The 20,066-nt window shown below is 37.0% G+C and overlaps 1 protein-coding gene across 2 annotated transcripts in view; it reads left to right on the top strand.

Moving 5' to 3' along the window:
* The window catches only part of RNLS (renalase, FAD dependent amine oxidase), a 292,909-nt gene that overhangs the window by 269,415 nt on the left and 3,428 nt on the right, over positions 1-20,066 (top strand). The window lies entirely within an intron of this gene.

Genomic DNA, 20,066 nt, shown 5'->3' with positions numbered 1-20,066 from the left:
CTGTTGGTAGCTTAGCTCTGTGTGGTCCTTACTCACTTTTCCTGATTATGTCTCTTCATGCCCACATGTTGTCCCACTTTTCATTTTTCTTACTTTCTTCTCTTTTCAGAGTTTCTCTCTTTTCTCTCTGTTTCACATATATAAATAGTTCTGGACAGGGATGTTTCAGAAGGACTGATTCAGTGCCAGGGGCTATGACACTTAGTCATACCCACAGGGACTGTTGAATAAGATCAGAACAAGTTTAGATAAAAGTGGTGGATCCCTGTGAACACAGCAACTCTTTGCCAGTTAAGGTTTTGTTTTGTTTTGTTTTTTAGATTAAAGATTTTCTAGCTTCTTGCCTTTTATTCATAAACTAACTTGCACATTTTCCAGTGTTCGATAATTTAACACATTTGTGCCATGAGTCAACATTTCCTGGCCTGAAATTGTAGCCATGAGAGCACTCTTGCCTATGTACTGTAATTTTATAGTGACCTTTGGAGAGCCAAAACAGGCCCTTTGGGATAGGTCGACTGTGGCATGACCCAATTTTTCAACAACAGGAAACCTAACAGGTGTCAGTCCTAAGCATTCCATTGGGTAATCTCCTACCTCTTTGTCACTGGCACATTACTAACCATATGCTTCAGTTTGAGGTAGTACTTGTACATATGTGTGAAATCATTAGATGAGAAATTCTGATCATTGAATTAGAAATGTACAGTCACAGTTTAAGTGAAGTTTATATGGACAGATATTTCCCCTTTTCACAAAATTTCATATTGTGAACTATTAAATGTTTTACCACATATGAATTTAATGAAGTCATTTTTTCTCAAAGAACACTAGGGACTTAGCCTGCATGTAGTCAGTATCACACTTATTCAGAATAACTAATTATTTGAACAGCAATACTTTATAGGAAACTTTAAAAAGGAGCCTGTGTTATTTTTTTCCTGGACAAATGCTATATATATTCATCTGCACCCAGTAGTAATACTTAAAACTGGGTGGTGGATGTTATTACATGGTAATGAACACTCTAAGAGAAATAGGCTCCTTTCCGGTTCTATTCATAAAGAGTACGTCTGCTTTGTCTATTTAGAATAGACATCAATATTATGCTATAAAACTAACAAATTTTTAAAAAGCTTAGTTGACAAGAACTATTTATACCTACATTAGAAATGAATAATATACACTTATCTTTTCATTCAGCACATATTTGTTGAGCTCCTATGTGCCAGACGGTGCACTGATTCCTAAAGACTCAAAGACAGCTCCCTTCCTTCAAGGAGTTTCCCATATAATCAATCAGCAAGGATGACCAATAAGCAGATAATCATGATGTAGTGCAGTTTGCCGTATGAAAGGTATGAACAATGTACTGCATGAGCACAGAGCAGAATGGAGAAGGACGTGGTAAGAAATAGGTTCCTAAAAGATGTCACTTCAGCTAAATCCTGCAAGATAAGGAAGACATACGGGCATAGAGAATGATGTTGGAGCAATGTTCCAACATTACATGCAATCTCTCAGAGGTAAAATAGGCAACGAGCATTTGAGGAAGGGCTGGTCGTTCAGTTTGGCAGAAAGGTAAGATGAAATTGGAATATGAAACTATGAGACTAGAGCTGACATGTTTGTCATGCTAACATATCTGGATATTCCCTTATAGCTCAACTGAGCTCAGTTATCGTGCTGTCAATGTCCTCTGATTGGGACATTGCCATTACCACAATCAGACATGTCTAAAATAGAGGCTCAACTGGTTCTACTTCAGATTCCCTTATTCTTTCTTTTCACCTTGGTATAATACATATATATTGGTATATAGATTTCGCCTTCGTGTGTGTGTGTGTGTGTGTGTGTGTGTGTGTGTGTGTGTGTGTGTGTGTATTCTCTCTCTCTCTCTCCCTCTCTTTCTCTCTTTTGAAAATGCCATTTATTAATCCCTTGCTCTGTGTACTTCCTGGGCTCTGCATGTAACTCACTTCATCCTCCAGCCACCTTGTGGAGTTTATATTCCTTCCCCATGGCATGGTGACAAAATTGAGGATTAGAGAGCTCAGGTATCTTGTGTAAGCTTCAGCTGCTAGGAAGTAGCAAAACTGGAATTCAATCACTGGTTTATTTAAAAGCTTTTTAACAACCCACTTTACTGTGGTAATTTTGAGTCTGGGCTTTCCCCCAATTATGACACATTCTTATACCATTCTTCTTTTGCTACTGTCAGCTAGAAATAATCATAGTTAACATTTATACTCTGATTTGAGAAAGAACTTTAATATTTGCATTTATTTTATTCTCACAGTAGTTTGCACAGACCAGGAAGTAAATACTATCTTTGCTTTAAATGAGGAAACTGAGGTTTCTATTAAATGTTTTGCCTAAACTGATGCAACTAGTAAACAACAAAATAGATATTGGAATGTCACTTCAGATTCAAAAGTTCATGTTTCACACCATTTACAAAAATAACTCAAAATGGACCATAGACCTAAACATAAAATCTTAAAATATAGAACTTTAAGGTGAAAACAAGAGAAAATTTTATGACCTTGGATTTGGCAAACATTTCTCAGATAGAACACAAAAAGCATAAACCATAAAAAAGAAATTCATAAATTGAATTGGATGAATGTTTGCAAAGCATATAAAAGATAAAAGACTGGCATCCAGAATATAAAAAAAAAAAAAAAAAAAAAAACCTCTCACAAATCAGTAATTTAAAAAGCCAGCTTGATTATTTAAAAATAGGCAAAAAAATTTGAAAGAGCACTTCACTAAAGAAGAAATGTGAAATTTAACTGTGGAGTTATAATAGTTCCACACCTATAAAACATTGCTGAAAGAAATTAAAGAAGGCCTAAATAAATGAAAAGACACCATATATTGGAAGGATTAATATTTTTAAGGTGTAAATATCACCCAAAGTGATCTACAGATTTATTGCAATCTCTATCAAAAATCCCAGTAGTCTTTGCAAAAATGAAAAAGCTGATCCTAAAATTCATATGGAACTGTAAGGGCCCCCTGAATAGCCAAAATAATCTTGAAAAAGAAGAACAAAGTTGAGGACTTTGGAATAAAATGGAATAGATCTGAGAGTTCAGAAATAAATCCATACCTATATTCAATAGATTTCTGACAATGTTTGCAAGAACACTTGACAGGGAAAAGAATAGTCTCTTTAACGTATAGAACTGGGACAACTGGATATTCACATATGAAAGAATAAAGCTGGACCCTTATCTCACACTGCATACAAAAATTTACAGAAATGGATTAGGAACCTAAATATACAAGCTAAAATCATAAAACTCCTAGAAGAAAATGAAGGGGTAAGTTTTCATGACTTTGGATTTGGAACTGGTTTCTCAGATAGGACATCAAAACATAAGCAACAAAAGAGATAATCTGGGATGCATCAAAATTCAAAACTTGTGTGCATCAAAGGATTTTCAAGAAAGTGAAAAGATAACCCATAGAATGGAAGAAAATATTTATGAATCACATATCTGATAAAAGTCTACTATCCAGAATGTGTAAAGGACTCTTACAACTCAATAGCAAAAAAAAAAAAAAAACACCCAAATTAAAAATGAGAAAAGGACTTGAGTAGACATTTTGTCAAGGAAGAAATCTGAATGGCCAAAAAGCACATGGAAAATATGCCCAACATCATTATTTATTAGGGAAATGCAAATCAAATCCATAATGAAATACCATTTCACACCCATTAGGATGACTATAATTTTTAAAAATGCAAAGTAGCAAGTGTTAGTAAGAAAGTAGAGAAAGGCTTTTTGCCAGTAGGAATATAAAATGGTTCAGCCACTTGGAAAATAGCTTTTACGGTTCCTCAATAAATTCAACATAGAATTACAATATGACCCAGCAATTCTACTCCTAGGTGTATACTCAAAAGACTGAAAAGTGTTCAAACAAAACCGTGTACCCAAATGTTCATAGCACCACTATTCACAATAGCCGGAAGGCAGAAACAACCCAAAGGTCCATCAACTGATGAATGGAGAAACAAAATAGAATATCAATGGACTATCACTCAGCCATAAAAAGGAATGAAGTGCTGATATATGCTACAATGTGGATGAACCTTGAAAACATTATGCTGAGTGAATGAAGCCAGTCACAAAGAACCCATCTTTAGTGATTATATAAAATATCCAGTATAGGAAAATCCATAGAGACAGAAAGAAGATTAGTTTTTGCCAGTGGCTTTTACTAATGCTAAATTTTATGTTATGTGTATTTTACTACACACAAAAAAGAAGAGATGTGGATGACAAGTAAGCACACAAAAAGATACTGAACATTGATGGTCATTTAGGAAATGCAAATTAAAACTATAGTGAGATACTATGACACACCTATGAGAATGGCTGAAATAAAAAAACTCTGAAGATGCCAAATGCTGGCAAGGTTGTGAAGCAACTTGAGCTCTCACTTATGACTGGTGGGAATGCAAAATTGCACAGCCACTTTGGGAAGCAGTTTGGCAATTTTTTACAACATTAAACGTATACTTGCCATGTAACCAAGCAACTCCACTGTTAGGGATTTATCTAAGGGAAATGAAGATATACATCCACACAAAAACCTATCTGCGAATGATAATAGCAGCTTTATTAATAATTGCCCCAAACTGGAAATAACCCAAATATTCACCACTTACTAAATGGGTAAACAAATTATTGTTTATCCATAAATGAAGAACTACTCAATAACAAACTGGAACAAATTAGTAGTATTTGCAGTAACATGAGCGAATCTCAGAAGCATTATCTAAGTGAAAGAAGTCAGATTCAAAGCTACTTATATGACTTCCTGGAAAAGGAAAAACTGTAGGGATGAAAAACAGATCAGGTTGTGATGGGCTGTGACTGGGAGGAGAGGATTAATTACAAAGGAGCACAAGGGAATTTGGGAGGTTCCATTTTTGTGTTGCTATAACAGAACACCTGAGACTGGATAATTTATAAAGAAAAGAGGTTTACTTGGCTCACGATTCTGGGGCAGCTGCATCTGGCACAGGTCTCAGGCTGCTTCTACTCATGGTGGAAATCAGCAGGCAGCCTGTGGGTACAAGCAGATCACATGGCAAGAGGAAGCAAGAGACAGAGAGAGGGAGGGGGGGGGGTTCCAGGGTCCTCTAAACAACCAGCTCAGCTGGAACTAATAGAGCGAGAACTCACTCACTATCCACCTTCCTCCCCCCAGGAAGAGCATTAGTCTATTCCTGAAGGATCTGCACCCATGACCCAAACAGCTTCCAGCACTGCCACATTGGGCATCAGATTTCCACATGAGTTTGGGGGGGATAACATATCCAAACTCTATCAGGGGGTGATGGAAATGTTCTCTATATTGTTTGTAGTGGTGGTTACATGACTGTGTGCATTGTCAAAATTTATAGAACAGTACACACAAAAAAGGGTGAATTTTACTGTATATAAATTATACCTCAATTAATCTGACTTTAAAAACCAGCTGTGTTTTTCTTTTTTTTTTCTTTCATTACCATATCTCTGAGGAGCACAAGAGTTGAACCTTCTGTTTTCACAGTGCTAAGAGTAGAAGGAAGGTTTTTCTAGACCTGAAGATCAAAATGGCTACTTTTTTTTTTATTATCATAACCTCTCAGCCCAGACATAAGCTGTTGGGTCCATTCAACATGAATGTGAACCAGAAAGAAATGGCAGTGGCCGTGCTTTTGGGTCATCAAGAAGAAGAATGGATAGGGAATAGGAGAAGGGATGCAGAAGGGTTGACTCCATGGGAAATGAAGCAGCTGTCAACTTAAACAGGGGAAGAAGTAGTGATGAGGTTCAGTTGAGGAGGAAAAATGATTTTCAGCTTTTTTCTACATCACTATTGAAAGCATTTTTGTCCCTCTGAATTCTAGGATCCTGAGCAATCGGAGCCTTTGAGAGATTGTAATGGAACATATATATTTAGATGAAAACAAAAGGATTCCAAACCTATTAAATCACCTTGTGGAAAGGAACTGTTTTGTACCCTCACAGTTTTCACAGAGCCCAGCAACTACCAGAAACAAAACATATATTTGAAGAATTATATATTTTTTTCTTAATTTTATTTTGTCGATATACAATGTGGTTGATTATTGTGGCCCATTACCGAAACCTCCCCCCCTCCTTCCTCTCCCCCTCCCTCCCAACAATGTCCTTTCTGTTTGCTTGTCGCATCAACTTCAAGGAATTGTAGTTGTTATGTCTTCTTCCCCCCCCCCGGTTTTTGTACGTGTGTGTGTATGTGTGTGAATTTATTTATTTATTTTTAGCTCCCACCAATAAGTGAGAACATGTGGTATTTCTCTTTCTGTGCCTGACTTGTTTCACTTAATATAATTCTCTCAAGGTCCATCCATCTTGTTGCAAATGGCAGTATGTCATTCGTTTTTATAGCTGAGTAGTATTCCATTGTGTAGATATACCACATTTTCCGTATCCACTCATCCGATGATGGACATTTGGGCTGGTTCCAACTCTTGGCTATTGTAAAGAGTGCTGCGATGAACATTGGGGAACAGGTATACCTTCGACTTGATGATTTCCATTCCTCTGGGTATATTCCCAGCAGTGGGATTGCTGGATCATATGGCAGATCTATCTGCAATTGTTTGAGGAACCTTCATACCATTTTCCATAGAGGATGCACCATTTTGCAGACCCACCGACAATGTATGAGAGTTCCTTTTTCTCCGCAACCTCACCAGCATTTACTGTTCAGAGTCTTTTGGATTTTAGCCATCCTAACTGGGGTGAGATGGTATCTCAGTGTAGTTTTGATTTGCATTTCCCGGATGCTGAGTGATGTTGAGCATTTTTTCATATGTCTGTTGGCCATTTGTATATCTTCCTTAGAGAAATACCTACTTAGCTCTTTTGCCCATTTTTTAATTAGATTGCTTGTTTTTTTTTCTTGTAAAGTTGTTTGAGTTCCTTGTATATTCTGGATATTAATCCTTTGTCAGATGTATACTTTGCAAATATTTTCTCCCACTCTGCTGGTTGTCTTTTGACTCTGTTAATTGTTTCTTTTGCTGTGCAGAAGCTCTTTAGTTTGATATAATCCCATTTGTTTATTTTTCCTTTGGTTGCTCATGCTTGTGGGGTCGTATTCATGAAGTCTGTGTCCAGTCCTATTTCCTGAAGTGTCTCTCCTATGTTTTCTTTAAGAAGGTTTATTGTTTCAGGGTGTATATTTAATTCTTTAATCCATTTTGAGTTGACTTTAGTGTATGGTGAAAGGTATGGGTCTAGGTTCATTCTCCTGCATATTGATATCCAGTTCTCCCAGCACCATTTGCTAAAGAGGCAGTCTCTTCCCCAGTGTATAGGCTTGGTGCCTTTGTCAAAGATCAGATGGCTGTAGGTGTGTGGGTTGATTTCTGGATTCTCTATTCTATTCCATTGATCAGTGTGTCTGTTTTTATGCCAGTACCATACTGTTTTGGTTATTATAGCTTTGTAGTATAGTTTAAAGTCAGGTAGTGTTATGCCTCCAGCTTTATTATTTTTGTTCAGCATTGCTTTGGCTATGCGTGGTCTTTTGTTATTACATATAAATATCTGGATAGTTCTTTCCATTTCTGAGAAAAATGTCATTGGAATTTTGTTCGGGATTGCATTGAATTTGTATATCACTTTGGGTAGTATGGACATTTTCACTATGTTGATTCTTCCAATCCAAGAGCATGGGATATCTTTCCATCTTTTTGTATCCTCTCTAATTTCTCTCAGCAGCAGTTCTCATTATAGAGATTTTTCACCTCCTTGGTTAACTCAATTTCTAAGTATTTTATTTTTTTGGTGGCTATTGTAAATGGGCAGGCTTTCCTGATTTCTCTTTCTGCATGTTCACTATTGGAGAATAGAAATGCTGTTGATTTTTGTGTGTTGATTTTGTATCCTGCTACTGTGCTGAAGTCATTTATCAATTCCAAGAGTTTTTTTGTAGAGGTTTTAGGCTGTTCGATATATAGGATCATGTCATCTGCAAACAGGGACAGTTTGACTTCATCTTTTCCAATCTGGATGCCCTTTATTTCCTTCTCTTCTCTGATTGCTCTGGCTAGTACTTCCACCACTATGTTGAATAGGAGTGGTGAGAGTGGGCATCCTTTTCTAGTTCCTGTTCTTAAAGGAAAAGCTTTCAGCTTTTCCCCATTCAGGATGATATTGGCAGTGGGTTTATCATATATGGCTTTAATTTTGTTGAGATACTTTCCATCTATACCTAACTTATAGAGGGTCTTTGTCATGAATGAGTGTTGAACTTTATCAAATGCTTTTTCAGCATCTATAGAGATGATCATATGGTCCTGGTGGTTGATTTTATTAATATGGTGTATCACATTTATTGATTTGCGTATGTTGAACCAACCTTGCATCCCTGGGATGAATCCCACTTGATTGTGGTGAATAATTTTATGTATGTGTTGCTGTATTCTGTTTGCTAGTAGTTTATTAAGGATTTTTGCATCTATATTCATCAAGGATATCGACCTGTAGTTTTCTTTTTTGGTTATATCTTTACCTGGTTTTGGTATCAGGATGATGTTTGCTTCATAGAAAGAGTTCGGGAGATTTGCGTCTGTTTCAATCTTTTGAAGAATTAATGAATGAATACACGAAAACTGTCTGAAGGGCAGAACAATTTTCTACTAAATTAAAATCTCTAAAGGGGAATGTAATACAACTATTGTTTTGTCTGTTATTATTGCCACAGTACTGGAGAAAACCATATCTCATTCTTTATTGTGTGCTTGCTCTGAACAAGTACTCATCAAAATAGTCTGCTCCAGTGTGTTTAGGATTTTAAAAGACAGAATAGATCTAAATTCTAAATAGATCTAAAGATAAATAGATCTATCAGCACCACACACTCTCCCGAGTAAAGATAAATAGATCTAGATTCAATGTAGACCTCAGCAATTGAAAACACAATTTCAGCAAAGTATGTCCTTTGCAGTACAGCCCACTAAAGCTGCTACACAGATCATATAATTGATTTGTGGCACATTCTGCCTGCATCCACCCCATGGTTTATTAATATAGAATAGACAAATACCAATAAAGTAAAAAGCTCTATTGGGAATTGACGAAACCACATCACTTTCTTCACACCTAGGGTATTCCAGCCAATAGCAATTTTACAACAGCTCTTTGTAGTACCAAATACAGAGTTCTATAGCCAGGAGTCCGTAATACAAGCAAGCCTTCCCCTAAAGCACAACAAAGAAACGGGTTTATGAAATCACCATTAAATATAATAGAACACTAGAGAGATGAGTAGAACAGAGGAAAGATGAGATGATGAACTCAACAATTAAAAATGTACCATCTCTGCAGGAAAGCATGTATGTCTTGATAAAGCTCTTTGTGAATACCAACCATTGTAGCATAAGATGATGTAGGACTGAGAGCCTCAAAACTCAGTGGCCAAAAGAGGTAACTATTCAAGGAAATATACCTTAATCTAAAAATAGATTAAATGGTGTAATCAGCACCCCAATTTATCATAATTATCCCAGTTTTGAGTATCACATATCTTCAGTAATATGCAATATATGGTTAAGAAATCATCCTTATTTTCTTAATAATGTAGCAAATACATTCCATGTGTATATGATTTCTCCTGTGCCACAAAAATCTGAGCCTAGAGAGTCAACTGTTTTAAGAAAGAATTTTTGAAAGAAGTAAACGTAAATTGGCTAGGTCACCCAGAAAAAGGTGGTTTCTTTTCTAACACCTATAGCTTTTAAGAATGTATTTATATCTCCCAGAAAAAAAAAAGAATTCAATGGATTATTTAGGCTTATTTTGAATGTTCACTGCAGCTTAACTATATTAAAGTATGGACTCTGTCACTGTGTTCTCCATCTTTTGAAATTAAGGCAAATATGTGTATATCCCATCATAAACACACATATACATTCACGCATACACACTCGTCTAGTTATATTTGACACATTTTTCAAGGTATTCTTTACAATGGCATTTTATGAGATGAAGATGGATTAGCTCAGTGAGAGACCATATTCACTTCCTATTTGAAATTCAGGATGATTCAAATATTTATGGTGCCTTTGCTTGGTGTCTACAAAAGGCGAGCCAGAGCAAGAGAATTGAGCTTTCTGGGAATGACAACATAGTGTCAGAGCAAGGATGGTATGTATGTACCAGAATAGTTGTTGTCCTGGGCAGTGTAACTGCTCAAGAACTGGGTTAGAATGGTAAGATAAAACAGAAGGAGGTTAATAGCATAGTTACTCCAAAAGAAAACGTAAAACTTAGAGACTGAGAAACCCCCCAAAAAATTATTTTCATAGAAAAGAAAAATTTAATCACATTTAGAGATGATTTGAACACTGAGAATATAAAACTTTCAAAAGTATGAATTAGTTTTTTTTGACCTGTGTGCATGCATTCTTTGAGCAAATATTTATTCAACACCAATCATGTACAATGGAGTAATAGATACTGGGACAAAAGATGAATAAGATACAGCCCCCATGGCTTGTTATTCTTGAGGACTCAGAAGTCTTGTAAACATCAAACATCTCTTACCAAATTTCATTTTCGTGAGTTATGTACAGAGGAATCAGCAACATTTTATTGGATTTTCATCAAATCCCAGAGGGATTTTTTAAAAATAGAATGTTAGGTGTAAATATACCCCTGATAGTGGGAGGAACATTACATTTTGAATTTGGTAAATAGAAAATATTGAATATAGAAAAAATTCTGTCTTCAGCATTCGAGTCCCAGATCTTCCTTTCCTATATCATGGAGATTTGCTTAGCAGTTCATAGTACTGATCACTGCAGACATAGCACTAAAGCCCACCTTTTTCAGAGTGCCTGGACTTGTTCCCTGTCTATAAATATGTAAACAGATATTTCCATTGACATCAGAATAAGTTCTCTGATCTGTCCTTCATTTATTTACACTTCTACTCATCTTTGTAAACAGGCATATGAAGGATGCTGTAATCAATGCCTTGGGAATATGGTACAAATAGGGAGATTCATACAGAGAATCAATATGAACTATTATGGACACAGTGATTTGAAGGCAGGTATTGATTACACATTTGATTTTTTTTTTTTTCTCCCAATCACTGTTTTCTCCCAAACCTTTTATGGTTACTACCTGAATATTTAGCCATGGGTAAACAAACAAAGAATATGTTACTCCAGATTCTAGTTCTATGTACATTAATATTTTTATAAAAGAGAGGTTGTGAAGGCTCCTGGGAAATAAATTTTACACAGTATTTTATTCCATTTCAAAAAGTTACTTATCCACTCACCAAGCCTGAACTCAGGTTGTCCACTTTCACCTGAGATTAACTGAGATGGTTTTTAAAGCTGACCTTAGTTCCTTCCTGGCCCCCCACCCCTCTTCTTTGTGGAAATATTCTTCAAGCTGACTCTGTGCTCAGAGCCACATCAAGCCTTACCCCAGAGCTGTGGTCCAGGCATTTTTATTTCATGGACCAGCAAAATTCTTCTAAATGCTTTGGGAACCAGTATCATATTGCTATCTTTTTATTGTGTAATTAAAAATTTAAAAAGCAAAAATACAGCTACATGAATTTAAATAAAAGAATAACCAAAAAGAAGTAAAGATATGACTTTATAATAGATTTATAAATATTATAAATATAATACATTTAGCTTTATGGAAAAGCTCATAATTCTTTTTTTTTTTTTTTTTTCTCATCTTGCCATGGATTGCCTTTTGAGAAGCACTACCTTTGTGCTTAGCATTGGGGCTATAAAAAAATAAGTTAACCAAATATTCAATTTCTGCTGTTTATGTACCATGGCATAGGTTCAGATTTACACTGGCAACAGAGTAGAGGAAGACAAGGAAGTGAGGAAATGAATGAATCAGCTCCATACCATCTCAGCCTTCAGAGCTACTCATTATTGCCAGTGCGGTCAATATCTCACACACATGATGGACAGGGAAATGCCAAGGCAAGAAGACTATTACTCAGAGTTTGCCCCAATCAAGTTAGTATGCAACTAGGAGAAAATAAGATTTCTCTGAATTCAGACACAATTTAAGAGTCACCCTCAGACACTGGAATGAATGAAGATTTAACAAAAAGAAAGACACAGTGTGAGTATCAAAATCACAAGCAATGGCTTAGACATCTCCATCTGCCATCAAGACTTACACATACCCAAGCCTAATTAGAGTGGCCCACAGGAATGTAATGTAACATGAGAAAGTAATAAAATTATCTATAGTCTTTTACAACACCTGGGGTTTTTAATGTAAATTATCTTATATGCAATTGAGAAACAGGAGATCAATATCAAGGGGAACCATATTGATTTTATACATGTTTATGTTTTGAAGTAATTGGGAGAATTTACTTCACATTTTGCAAAGATAAACCCTTGCTAAAAGTGAAAATCTTGAGAAAAAATAACTGAAAATCTGCAGAGGTGACTTCCTTTAGAGCAAATATTGTCTGTTTCAGTGGCCTGATGAACTGATGGATTTTCTATCATGTTGCTTTTCAGCAAAGGTACAATGGCAGATGACAAAACCACAAAGACACTTCCCCTATACTAAAATGATGAACTGATGAAAAAGGCTACATCCCAGATCATGTTTTTAATTTAGATCAAAATCATCTCTTTTAGAGGCAACTGCCCTCCAGGACCTATATCTCAATGGAGAAGCACCAGCCTCAGGGCTCAGACTACAAAGAATGGACCACTGTAGCTAGATGCAGAGGCTGGGAGAATGTTAACTGTACCAGCCACTTTACTATGATGTCTGTTGTTTTTGTTAGTGCTTGGTTCAAAGTTCCATATGTTTTGAGTCTTCTGCCCAAACTCTATTTCTCCCACAAGCCCTGATAATTTTAGTGTACAGTTTTGTAGAAGTACAATTGTAGTCAAAACACCTGTATTTTATTTTTACATGGCAGACAAGCCACAATGTGACCCATGGAAAGGCAATGGTCTGGAGGGACATTTTAGAAGGTTATTAGAAGGAATTGTAATTGGGTGTCAACATCATCTAGAGGAAATGGCTCCTGATGTGATCCAATTTCTTGGCATTGAAATATCTTTGGAGAAAGCTAATACATCAGGCTATTCTGGCTTAATGGGAAAAGAGAGGGGAAAAAAACAGTAAAGAATATTTAATTCCCTTATTTCTAATTATGTGTTCACTCTGTAATCTTCTAATACAAGGTTGACATATAGGACTACTCTTGAGTGCCAACTCCAATTGACTGGTAGTGGCTCCTCATGCACTGAAGGGAAAAGGCTGCTAAGGCCACTTCTAGGCTCAGTGGAAAAAAACGCCACAATTGATTAGTGATGTCTGTCAGGAGTTGCCGCACATGTGTCATCCCAATAATCTATGATACACTTGTGGAAATTTGCCTACCAAGATGAAGGGCCTGGGAAGACAACCAGACTTGGTTCTGGAATCGGTACATTTACCTTTGTAAATGAACAAATTGATTCTCTGATAACCAGCCTATCTTTGTCAATTTCACCTGAGGCTGCTCATTTGGGTGAACTGAGAAAATGGAGGGTTTAAATCAGCATTGCTGAAGACATTAGAAGTCTACATTAGCAATAATGTTGCTGGTTAAGGCAACAATGCTGCTACCTAAAAAGGTCCTGCTTAAAGGACCCTGCCACTCATTCATTATCTTTTGACTTGTTATGCATTTACTAATTATTAGATATTCACCATATCTCTCCCCTTACCCCATTTAATATTTGCCATATTTCATCAATTGTAAGATGCCATCAAGTTGGCATACACTCACAGAGTCAAGATGTGGTGTTCACACATGTGAACTTGGTTATTTCTGGTGTTCTCACAGTGGGCAGCTGCAACCTCTTGATATTTAAATTAGTAAATTATTAAGAATCATGAGGAGAGAATATGAGGCCTAGTTGCTATCTGAAAATCTTTCTTTCCCACTAAAGAGAAAAATGCATAATCCAAACTTGCGGAACAGATGTCAGCAGCTCAGAAGAAAAGCCCTGAAAGAATAATTCAGTGGAGCACTCTTGTAGGAAATGCCACATTGCCAAAGCTCCAGGCAGCACAGAGGACAGATTGTGTGGGGAGAAGCGTGGACATCAGACAGTGACAACTCTAAATTAAAGAGTAGTTCAGAGAAGACGAACTCTGTATGAGAAATTTTTTGGAAAGGCTTAACCAATATATTTCTTTCTCTCTCTTTTTTTTGTTTTTTTTTTAACGTTTGCAAAAGACCTAAGTGCAAATAAATCTAAAAGAACTTTTCTGCTAAGAATAAAATAAAGCCTTCTGTCATATTAATGCCATTTTTTTTTCTCATTGGTACATAAAATATTGGTGCCACTTATGGTGCCTTAGATTCAATGAAATGTGGTATAATTTGGATCCATAACGTAACAAGTGAGGAAATCCAACAGGAAGAACTTGATCATTCATGGGTTGTCCAAGATTCCTCATCAAGTTATTTGCACATCTGGGATTAGAATTATAAATTCTTAATTCTTGCCTATTAACTATGTTACAATAAACAATAATTAAAAATAATTTTTGCCTAGCCCACTTGAATGTCACCTAGTGTTATGTTTCAGAAAGGTTGGGTTTAAGTAACGAGATTTGGGGCTGGATGGCCAATTTGAACTGGTCAGCATTAGGCTATATACAGCTACCTTATAGGCCAAACCAATGAGATTGTTCTATGTGAGTGAATGTCTTAGGACAAGGACAAGGACATTGGTTTAGGTAGGAAAATTGATTTAACATTGGTCCAAGAGGGGAAAAAAAAAAAAACCAAACTGTTTTCCCTCTGCTCACATCACAGTCAATACATATGTGATCACACGTGTGTAGGTTTCTCCTCACACACCAAACAAGCAATCAGTAGATACCAGCTGCATGCCCTCCAATTCAATTATAATACTATTTACCTGGAGACAGCATTAGATCCCATAGGCTGAGGGCTCAGTTCCCAAGACTGCCCCACCCCACAACTTCAGGTGCCAAGTGCAAGTCCCAGGTTGTTTTCCCTGTGCTTCTGACTGACTATCTATAAATTGGGGTTTTCACGACCCCCCCTCCTTGGATTCCATTAATTTGCTAGAGTGGCTCACAGAACTCAGGGAAATACTTATATCACCAGCTTACTACAAAGGATATGACAAAGGATACAGATGAAGAGATGCACAGAGCAAGGCACGGAGCTTCCATGCCCTCTCCAGGTGTGCCACCCCCCAGAAACCTCCATGTATTCAGCTTTTCAGAAGATCTCTGAATCCAGTCTTTTTTGGGTTTTATGGAAGCTTCATTAAGAAGGCATGAGTGATTAAATCATTGGCCATTGGTGATCAACTTAACATTCAGTTCCTCTTCCCTCCCCAGAGGTTGGGGGTGGGACTAAAAGTCCCAGCCCTCTAATCCAGCCTTGGTCTTTCCTGTGACAAGCCCCCATCCTGAAGATACCTAGCGGCTGCCAGCCACCGGTCAACTCATTATGATACAAAAAGACGTCACTTTGGAGATTCTAAGGATTTTAGGAGTTGTATGCCAGGAGACAGGGATGAGGACCAAATATAGATTTCTTATCAAGATGAAACAAAATGACAGTTGACAATTAGCAAACAAATCCAGTGGGACACATGACAATGTACATCCTTCCTTTCTGCTAATTATAAACTGTCATTTTGTGGAAATACTCAGACTACTTGTCTGCCTCCCTCTTTTTTTTCATCTTCAATTTCATTCTTAAACCAAAGGGAATTTTTGTGTAAATTTTTACAATTAATAGTTACGGTACAAACAAACTATTAGGCCGAACCATATAAAAAGTTGACAATATTTGACCACTTTTGACCTACAGAATCAGCAGGTTTGTGTGATTAAGCTTAATACATAACATGTGAGACATTCACATAAAGCAGTTCACACTCAGAAACCAGAAGACGGCCCTCCGTTTATCATTACTGAAAGTCTTCTCAGTACAATAGCTCTGCCGTTTGAGCTTCTGCTCAACTCTACAAGAACATCTGAATAACATTTTTTGTGTAAATGGTTCCCTGCAAAGACCTTCACTTGATCAACTGTGTGTACAATACTGTTTTTTGTAACTCGATAATAATAAATATCTATTGTACACTTTAATATGGGCTAGGTACTGTTCTCAGCCTTGGATACAAAGATTAGTGAATCACAGTCCCTACTCTTAGGAGCATGCAGTCTAGGAAGGGAGACAGGCATGGACATAATTACAGTGCAAAATAGCAAGTAACATAATAGATATAAATAACATGCTGAAAAGGCACTTACCCTGCCTGGCAGAGCAAGAAGACCTCAGTGCAGATGACATTTGTTCTGGGTCTGGAAGGATGAGCAATTTACTTGTCAGAAAAGAGGGTGAACAGTGCAACATCACCCAGCAGAATGGCTTGTTCAAAGCCACAGAAGCACAACAAAGAAAGGTGTGTTCAAAGAACCTGAGTCAGAATGTAGATAGGACATGAGACAAAGGTGAGATAAGTGGCAGGAGAGAGGTCTGAGTGGAGGTAAGATCCTGATTATGAAGGGCTGTCCATGTGGGGCTTAGGAGTTTGCATTCTGTCCTGCAGGTAGAGAAAAATCACAAAACACATTTATGTGGGTTTAAGTCATTTAGAAATGAAACCGCTTTTTCTGCTTTGAATTTATATATCCAGTCCAGTCACCCTCTAAGTTTATAGAAACATTATATTAGCTACTCTAGAGCAGACAAGAGTTCTCTCTGACCAGCCCTGGCACATATGTGAGCCAAAGTAACCTGGATTTCTGAGGCATTGATTGAGCCCTGACATCTCTCTTAAACATAGTCATTAAGCTGTGGTTCCTCGCTGTGGCTGGAAGCATAGCCAAAGGCTGCTTTATTGTGAGAGATTGTGGCTTTGACAATTACATGCACCATCACTGCAGGACTCTTTATTTCACACAGGTAAAGGCGCTTGCCAACACACGCTCCATGTTTTCATATTTTCCTCATTGGGTAATTGCAAAATAGGCGATTCCTCCTAAATGCAGCGAGATTGATTTCACCCAAACTGCCGACTGGCTAATCAGTGGCCCAGTTTTCCAGCCATGTGATCTGGCATCTGGCATTTACCACTCATCAAATTAAATTACACAGCACTGATAATTTACCAGCTCACAATTGGGCAGAACTTTTTCCCTTAAGCTCCCTTCTGCTTAATACTTGTATAATGTTTAAAAGTGTTGCAGTTGATCTATACAGGGATGTCAACTGGAAATGCATCGAAACTTTACCACGAATGTGGATTACAGGTGTGTGTGTAAATTATACATAGATACACACACGTATGTATGTATATACATGTGAATATGTATGAATGAGTTATACCATTTATGTGAACTTTCCAGATACCTAAAGCTAAGTGACTATCAAACATTTTCTGTTGTGTTTTAAAAATTATACATAGACCCACATGTATGAATATATATATGAATATGTATGAATGAGTTATTCCATTTATGTGAATTTTCCAGATGCCTTAAGCTAAGTAACTAATCAAACATTTCTGTTGTGTTTTACTTAAATCAAATCTTTATGGAAATGTTTCTGAAACTGTTGGAAGTGTGAGTCCTGGACTTAACTTTCTCAGTGTGAGTCCCTGTTTCTTCATCTACTAGCTTTCTGTCTTTGAGCAAGTGACAGTCTTTCTGAGCCTCAACTTTCTCATCTATAAAATGAAAAGCACAACACAAAGAGGGAACCCAAATGTAAAATTGAGTTAGTAATAATATATCAATAGTAGTTTATAATTGTAACAAATGTACCACACTAATGTAGCATATTAATAATAAGACAAACTGTATGGGGGGAAGAGAGGGAGTGAAAAAAAAAAGAAAAAGAAAAAGATGAGAATAATAGTAACCACCTCATAGGGTTGCTGTGTGAATTAAATGGGATTTACATATAAAGTATCTGGTATGCAGTGAACATTCAAGAGATGCTAGCAATGAATACTTTATGCAAATTAGAATTGGTTCTTGAGAACTGGGGCCATCACTGTGGACATTAATGATAGCTGATGCTCTTAGAGCCTATTAAGAGGCAAAATGTTATTTGCCCCCACACTAAATGGCCCCAGACTGCCAGGCTTCTTCCTAGTCCTGTCTGATTTTTGAGTTTTTACATTGCATCTCTGGCTTTCAGCCTATCAAGTGTCGCATTCTGAAATCACTAATATGTAGGAACCTAGTCGTTTACTTTTTCCCTTAGTGTTTCGCTGATAAATCAAATAGTCCAATTTGTTAAAATTCTATCTAATGCAGGAATTTAGAAGTTCTAATTGAACACCCAAGTCTGTTCTTCATGTCTATACTATATGCTATTTTAGCCACTTAAAGATCTTATCTGCTTATTTCAAGATTATCTGCTATGTCTATGAAAGGTGATGTTGCTATAAAGTGACCTCTGGAAAAGTGAGAGCATTCTCTTAACTTTTTATGTTTGTATCTGAATGACACAGGTCTCTAGAGGTCCCTATCTTAAGAGGTTCAACAAAAAAAACGAGTAGCACCTCCTTTTAATAAAGCAAGATATAGCATATAAATTTAAAATATCTATGCAAAGTTTTTTTGCTTTTGAAAATTATAAAGGCATATACTAACTCAATCTATCCTAGAATAAAAATCTCAGCACCATAATCCAAATAGCATCTATAACATTTCATGGTTTTTTTCTTTTTAATTTTTAAACAAGTAAATCCTCATAGGCCTTATACCCTGTTACTCTCCATGAAAACGCCTGTATCAGAGAGACTAGAAGCCATGTTGTAGTCTGTGTCAACCCCCTAAGCTGCTCAGTGAAGCAGTCCCAAGTGAAACTGCCATCACAATAAGTTTGTATATTTTGTTTTTTTAGGAAGTTTTTGGTGCTTCAGTGGCCAAACCATCTCAGTTATCTCAGTGTCCAAGATAACTACATTGCCCTCCCACTCACTTTCCTCGCTGTGAATGCTTATTGCATCATCCATTCCAATTTTGAGAATATTTTTCCAGCAAATAATCTCTATGCCTTTTTCATCATTTCAAATACTATAAACCTGATTCTCCAAAATAAAATAAATCCCAAACTTCAGCTGAGTCTTCTTCTTTGGGCTGATAAGTAAGTTCTACATTTTTTATTTGTTAGTTTTATATTTTTAAATTTTGAAACACTGTATCCTTATTATCTTGCCTCACCACCATGTCCCCTTCTCCAGTCAACCCCCTTCCCCAACACACACACACACACACACACACACACACACACACACACACACACACACACACACACACACACACACACACACACACACACACACACACTGTGACCTGCCCCACAGTTTCCTAAACACACTTTTCTCTCTCTTACCCATAGACATTGGGCATTTACACTTGCTGCCCTTTCTCCTTGGAGTGACCTTCCCCTGTTTTCCTTACGGGAAAACTCATATGTATCCATCAGACTCTTTAGAAAGTCACCTACATGTATTGATTGCAATTAATTAATTAATTCATGAAATGCAGTCTGCAAATGGAACACATTCTTTGGCACATTAGAGACACTCAGTAAATAACAAAAGGAAGCCACTCACTGCTTTGGGGTCACTCTTAATCTCAGGGCTGAGAACTCCTTGAGGACAGGGCTGTGAAGTTTCACATTTCTGCTGCTCCAGTGCCCAGCATAGGGCCTGACCCCAGTGCTCATAAAATATGTGAGGAAGGAACAAGGACGGGAGGGAGGGAGAGAAGGGTGCCTTAGTCTGATTAGGCTGCTATAGCAAAATACCATAAACTGAGTAGCTTATAAACAACAGAAATTTATTTCTCACAAATCTGGAGGCTAGGAAGTCTTAGATCAAGGCAACAGCAGATTCAGAGTCTGGTCAGGGCCCTCTTTCTCATAGAGGCACCTTCTGGCTTTGTCCTCACGTGGTGGAAGTTGAGAGAAATAACTGGAAAATTGTTCTTTAC

Source organism: Cynocephalus volans, chromosome 7 (genome assembly GCF_027409185.1).
Source record: "Cynocephalus volans isolate mCynVol1 chromosome 7, mCynVol1.pri, whole genome shotgun sequence".
In the NCBI taxonomy this organism is placed as follows: Eukaryota; Metazoa; Chordata; class Mammalia; order Dermoptera; family Cynocephalidae; genus Cynocephalus; species Cynocephalus volans.
This window is presented reverse-complemented; position numbering and strand designations above follow the sequence as displayed.